Raw genomic sequence first — 7,066 nt, 5'->3', positions numbered from 1 at the left:
AGCCTCAAAGAAGCAGCCAAAGTGGGGACTGCCCTGGTGGCCCAGTGGTTACGACTGCATTCCCAATGCAGGGGGCCCCAGTCAGGGAACTAGATCCCACAAAACTCAACTAAGAGTTCAGATGCTTCAACTAAAGATCCGGAATACTGCAACCAAGAACATCCCACACGTGGCAATGAAGATGGGGTGTGCCGAAACTAAGACCCAGCACAGTGGAAGGAAGGAAGGAAAAAAAGAAAGAAAGAAAAAGGACAGAAGAAAGAAAGAATTAGCGAAGGTGGCAGCCAGCTCTATGAGGAAAATCTTAGCTCCGAAGGGGACAGGGTCAGCCTCACAAGCTAGGGCAGAATGGGACGTATATTTCCCAGGCCCCTGGAGAATGTCACTTAGTGAGCTGCCCTCCTCAAATGAGGGCCATTTGGGAAGAAGCAGGACCCCAGAAGACCTCCATCCACTCAAGCAGATACAAGTAAGTGTTGGTGAGACAAGTCAACTACCAGACAGCCAGCTGATGGGAAAGAGTAACAGGACCTGGAGAGTGAGGCAGGACCCTTGGCCTCAATGACCCACACAACAGACCAGTCAGGTGCCCAGACAAGACCCTGCAGTAGATAGATCCTACCACACTGAATACCACTGTCTTCCTCATGTAATAGAAGATGAAACTGAAACACAGAGTAACTGGCTTGCCCAAGATCATATAGCTAGAAACTTCATTTGCTGAGAGTAGCCCTGGAAATGGCTCATTCTCATCTGGAAAAAAAAAAAAGGAGGAAGGGGAGGGAGGAGGGGAGAAGAGGCCCATTAGGATTTAAGATGGAAAGAACATTCTTGTTTAGGGAATGTGTTGGCTTTAGTGTCGGGGGTCTGGGATTCCGGGTCTCACAGAATCCCATGTGTGGGGGACTTCCCTGGTGGTCCAGTGGCTAAGACTCTGCATTCCCAATGCAGGAGGCCCAGGTTCAATCCCTGGTCAGGGAACTAGATCACACATGCCTCGACTAAGAGTTCGAATGCTGCAACTAAGACCTAGCACAGCCTAATAAATAAATATTTTTTTAAATGGAATACAATGTGTGGTCCACACTAGTTTCACAAACCTGTTATTCCATATAGTTTGCGGTGCCCTAACTGAAGTTACTCACTAGGTCTTAACTGCAGTTTTTGTGTCATGCTTGCTTCTTAAATCTGATTAACAGAACATTCCTCTTATCCCTTTTTTAACACGTGGTGTCACTTGACCTAATTGATGTGTGGAAGCACTACACTGGTTTCCAAACCCCACACGTCTGGAGAAGGAGACGGCAGCCCCCTCCAGTGTTCTTGCCTGGGAAATCCCACGGGCAGAGGAGCCTGCTGGGCTGCAGTCCATGGGGTTGAAAAAGACTCGGATATGACTGAGCAGCTTTCACTTCACACCCTACACATAAGATACACGCAATGTGTGCAAAAGACTCTTCCTTCAGGCCCGTAACACCCTTCGCATGGAAGATCAATGGGGGAAATCTTATTATTCTGCATAAAAACAAAATCAAATTTATATACTAAACTCATTGGCTTAAAAACCTAACTTGCTTTCAAATAAAAAATGCATTTCTGACATGCAAAAAAAAAAAAAGGATCCAGTGTGTGACCATGAGTGATGGCTGTTGCCCTCTGAGGCTCAGTTCTTTCCCTGAAATTCAAAGAGACAAACATACCTCAGTGCATGCACACAGTAAGTGCTGGAATCAGGACCCAACTCCAGATCAGCCAACTGCAGAAGATCTGACTCCTGAATGCTCTGGTTGGGGAGGAGGTGGGGGATAGGGAACCCCAGGTGGAAGCGGGGTATGTAGCCGGCACAGAGGCTAGAAGTCATGTCCTGAAGAAAAGCTGGGTGAGATCAAGCCCAGCTCCAGGAGACCGGCTGCAGTTAAGGGTGGGAACTAGGTGTGGAGCCAAAATGTGAATGTAGGGGCCTGAGAGCACCTGAAACCGAGGACCAGAGGATCGGGCAAAGGGCTGCAGCCTGGAGGAACCTGGAGGCGACGTGAATTGAGAGCAGCTACTTACACAGCCCCAGCGCACAGGCTGGCAGAGGGGAGCAGGCCGCTCTACCCCACACAGGACACAGGGCCCCTCAGCAAACCCAGCCAGTCCCGCGCACCACGGCCATGGGACCCTAGTCATGCTGGAAAGGGAGGAAACTCCCCTTGGGCTCCAAGACCTGGGAAGCTCGCGTTCCTACCTTCATTCATTCCTTGGTCCGGCTGTTTTTAGGTCAGCCAGCACAGAAGCCTTTTGTTGGGCGTCGAGGCATTAGAATGGTCTTCAAGAGTTCAGATGCCACGCTCCAAGGAAGGCAAGGAGGAAAGAACACGGGCCCGCAGCGGGTGCGGCGAGGCCCAGCTGTGGCTCTGCACTCACTACTCTCCTGGGAACAACCCGGCCATGCAGGTTCGCAGTGTGACATGAAACAGCAGGCGCCGTGCTCGCCCTGCTGCGGCTTTTGGAACCACACAATATGTTTGATTGAAAGACTCTTTCAGAAGCTTAATGTTTTTAACATTAAAGAATTAAATCAATAATGTCCCCATTTCAGCTTCTCTGTGATTATGTCCTTTGTGTCCTGTTTGCTATTTAGTCACAAGCTTTCTAAAAATCACAATCTATGTCATTTGTCAAAGAAAATCAAGAGAAGAGGGAAAGAGGACAAGAAAGGAATTACCCTTGGATGAATACCTACTACGCGCCAGCCACTGTTCCAGTGGTATTACATCCATTGACTTAGGTCAGCCTCCTCGAAACCCCTAAAGCAACATGTGGCTATAATCCTCATTTGATAAATTAGCAATCTGAAACTCAGAGAGGAAAAGAGACTTCTCCAGTCTCTCCAAAGAGCAGAGCCTGGATTGGAACTCTCTGGTGTGTTGGATTCCAAACGCATCCTCCTCCATGGTGTTCTTTGCTAATTTCCTCCACTCGGCACTCCCATCCAGTAATAGAACCACTTGATGCCAAGGACCTTCCTCTGGCATGAGGCTCCCCTGACTTCAGGCCCAGTTCACAGAGCTAATGTGAAAGATCTTCCTGTCTACCTGGCTGGGCCCCTCAGGTGAGTCGCTGAGTCACTCGGTCGTGTCCGACTCTGTGCAACCCCATGGACAGCAGCCCACCAGGTTCCTCTGTCCACAGGGATTCTCCAGGCAAGAATACTGGAGTGGGTTGCAATGCCCTCCCCCAGGGCATCTTCCTGACCCAGGAAACAAACCGGGGTCTCCTGCTTGCAGGCAGATTCTTTACCAGCTGATCTACCAGGGAAGCCCCCAGGAGGTGACGCCAGATCTCCTGAATAGTCCCTGGGACGGGAAGGGGAAGCCCAGATTGCCTGTCTACAGAGGGTCAGGGAATTCACTTGAGAAGCAGAATTTTAAAGTTCAGGGTCCTCGATTTGGGATCAAGAGTGTGGTGACTACGACAGGGTTTCAATCCTAGAAAGAAACAAGTGTGTCCTAGGACTGAGTGGCTAGCCAGGCAGTTGGAGGCAACAGTCTCGGCTTCTAGGGAAACTTTGCTCCTCCCTAGCTGGGAGACTTTGAGGAAGCTACTTTTCTGAGCCAGAATTTTGTCAGTGAAATGAGACCAGTGCTACCTTCCATGAGGGTTGGAATGATTAAATCATAGGTTGCACAAGAGAGTTTCTGAGCGGGATTCCTACATAGTGTCCACAGAAGGGCCACGGTTGCCATGCTCTATGCTGAGGCCACTGGTAGGCATGAGGATGCACAACACAGTGGTCAGTGTCCTGGGAGAGGTTTTCCTGCGTCCTATACGACAACGTATCCTCGAATCATAGTTCAGTTGTGTGGCCGTGGATACTCAAAATTAAGATACAATAACAGGCACCTCCCTGGTGGTCCAGTGACTAAGATTCCCCACTCCCAAAGCAGGTGGCCCAGGTTCGATCCCTGGTTGGGGAACTAGATCCCACATGCCACAGCTAAGAGTTCAAGTGCCACCACTAAGGCCTGGCACAGTCAGATAAAAATTTTTTTTTTAAACTTGTAAAGATATAATAACAACTTAGATCAATTAAATCAGCATTTCTGAGGGTAGGACCCAGGCGTTAGTAATTTTTTAAAGCTCCCCAGGTAATTGCCACATGCGTCCAAAGTTAAGCTGCCCCCTGAACACCCTCCCCCAGGAGGCCTACCTGAGAGAAGCAGGCTCCTGAGCACATCCAGCTGAGCCCAGCCAGGCTCAGCGATGCACTCGTCTGCACTGATTGGGAAACCTAATTGCCTTAAGGTTCTGTGCAAAGCCAGCCGGGGCTTAATCATTCCACTCACATCAAAATATTTACTCCAAATAGTCATTACCACCTGGAAGGGGCTTGCAGGTAGCGAGGGAGGAGGGGGTGGGGGAAGCAGCGGGATTCGGCATGCTGTAAGGGAAGCGGGCCCGCTTGCAGGGGTTGCTTTTCCCCTCACCCACCGCTCAGCTATGTCTTGAGTTAAGTGTTTGTGCTTTAATGCTCCAAGGCCTGAATCATCCGATTCTGCACAGCGCAGGTGCTGGGGCTTAGGAACATACGGTAGATGATTTGCATAAAGTGAGCGATTTGCATGGAGTGGAAAATTTGCATGCAGTAAATAGCTAAGGGGAGGATGAAATGATGGCTCAGAAATGGCCTAAAATAATGTGTTAATTTGTAGCCCCAGTGTGATCCGAATGCTTCTCAGAAAAACAAACGTCTACCTATAACAAGAGAGAGAGTTACCTAGTTCCTGGCAATCACATCTTACCTCCAGAGAGTGTGATGGGACTAAGAATGAGGGGACAAGGGACATGTGACACTTTGGGTGTCCCAGGGGCCAGGCATCTGACCCTTCCATACCACCACCGGCTCTCGGCTCATTTGGTTCAAGCCCAGATTCGACTCCAAAAAGGAGTTCCTCCACCTGACTGTGAGCTCATAAAGGGCTGAAGATGTGTCCGATTCAGTGCCACACCCCAGCATCCAGTACAGGGCACAGCACTGTACCAGTTGGGAATGTTTGCAGCTGCAGTAACAGAAATCTCAACTAACAACGGCTTAAACCATAAGAACATTTGTTGTTAGAACTTCACTGGTGGTTAAGAATCCACCTTGCAATGCAGGGGACATGGATTCAATCCCTAATTTGGAAACTAAGATCTCACACGCTGTGGAGCAGTTTAAGACCACATTGCAACTACTGAGTGCCTGTGCTCTGGAGCCCTCGGGTCACACTAGAGAGCCGAAGCGCTGCAGCAAAAGATACAGCGTGGTGCAATGAAGAGCTCACGTATGGCAGCTAAGACCCAACACAGCCAAACATATAAGTACTTTTTAAAAGAAAAGAACAGTCGTTGCACTTAAGAATTTCACAAGTAGATTGAGGGAGAGACAACTCAACAGTCTTGACAAGAACCTAAGCTCTTGGAATCCTCCCATCTGACATCCTCCAGCCTTTGGTCCTGTTGAAACGCTCAGATTTGAGGACTGATTTGTTACAGCAGCATAACCTAGCCTATTGTGATTAATACAGATGCAGATGCAGATTCTCACAGGATCTTGAGCAAAGAAACTGGAACCCTTTCTAATATCAATAAGTCTAAAGACCCTAGAAGATTCAGGTTTTGATATGCTTTGCCATCTCCACAGTGCTCAGCAGAGTTCATTTTAATTCTATTTCCACCAGTAATTGCACAAATTTTAGCCTCCCTGTATTTCTGTTTCCCTATATACTGGAAATTATAACAGTGCCTGCTTCATGAGATTGCTGTGAGGACTAAAGAGATAAGACCTAGCAATTTTATTTTTATTTCAGAGAAGGAAATGGCAACCCACTCCAGTATTCTTCCTGGAAAATCCCATGGACAGAGGAGCCTGGCAGGCTACAGTCCATGGGGTCGCAAAGAGTCGGACACGAGTGAAGTGACTTCACTTTCACTTCAATTTTATTTTTAGGAAATTATTCTACAGATAAACTCACACCTGTATGCATAGGAATACATAGGAAGTTTTCCACTGCCTTATCTTCTGTAAGAGGAAAGGCCTGTGAACAACCTAAATACCTCTCCAAAGGAAAATAAGTTAATAAGTTATGACACATCCACAAAATGGAATACCATGCAGCTTTAAAAATAAATAAAATAGATCTCTTTGGGCTAAAATGAAAAAAATTGCTGAGATATATTGTTACATGTAAAAATCAAGGAGCCATACAAAATACATGAAATGCAATCGTTTGTTCTTATCTAAAGGACATGCCCATATATAGTGGTTCATGAATTTTAAACATTCTGAAATGACACCCAAGAAACAATATGTGCTTCTTAAGGAGGGAAACTGAGAGCCTGGAGCGGGAGGGGGGCTTATATATTACTTCATATCACACTATTAACATTTTAATTTTGCATTCATGATTTTTAATAAGTGATCATGTAAAGTGCTTAGAACTCTGTGCCAGTGAGTATTAAATATTGTTGCTGTTGATGATATTATTGTAATGGATGCCTACTTATTTCTTTTGGCTAACACAGCATTTGAGGGCCTCCTGCCTCTGGCTCCCGAGAAAGGTCTGGCTCCTACCTCCTTGCCTTCCTCCCTTTTCTCCAAGAAGGATGAGAAACAGGAAACTATGGAGACTAAATGCCTATTTTCAGTCTTCTCTGGAAGGAACAATTCCACCTGGACATGTGTGCATGCCAACACATCCCAGCTGCCTCTCAGCTAAGATATGAGGTTCAGCTAGAGGTGCTGAGAATGTGGCAAGATTGCTCCAGTAGATGGAATCCTGCTGCTGCAGCCCAGGAGATGGTTCCCGAAGAAATGCTTGTCCTTGAACCGTAGCCATGACTCCAGAGTTTGCAGTCGAAGGTGATTATCATTGATGCTGCTCTACGTTCTGCCGCCTGGGACTGGCAAAAGTGGGGAAACTGGCTGAGAACATCTCCTCCCCAGTGTGGCCACCCTGCCAACCTGGCAGGACCCAGAGGGGAGGCTGTCAGTATGGTAGGCTGAATAATGTTTCCCCAAATATGTCCATATCCTAATCTC

General features: G+C 47.5%; 1 non-coding gene across 1 annotated transcript; it reads left to right on the top strand.

The window, feature by feature from the left end:
- Positions 1–908: 908 nt before the first annotated feature.
- On the top strand, positions 909–981 carry TRNAG-CCC (transfer RNA glycine (anticodon CCC)). Its single transcript has one exon. It is a non-coding gene; the product is annotated as a tRNA-Gly (tRNA).
- Positions 982–7,066: the final 6,085 nt, after the last annotated feature.

Source organism: Bubalus kerabau, chromosome 13 (genome assembly GCF_029407905.1).
Source record: "Bubalus kerabau isolate K-KA32 ecotype Philippines breed swamp buffalo chromosome 13, PCC_UOA_SB_1v2, whole genome shotgun sequence".
Classification (NCBI taxonomy): Eukaryota; Metazoa; Chordata; class Mammalia; order Artiodactyla; family Bovidae; genus Bubalus; species Bubalus kerabau.
This window is presented reverse-complemented; position numbering and strand designations above follow the sequence as displayed.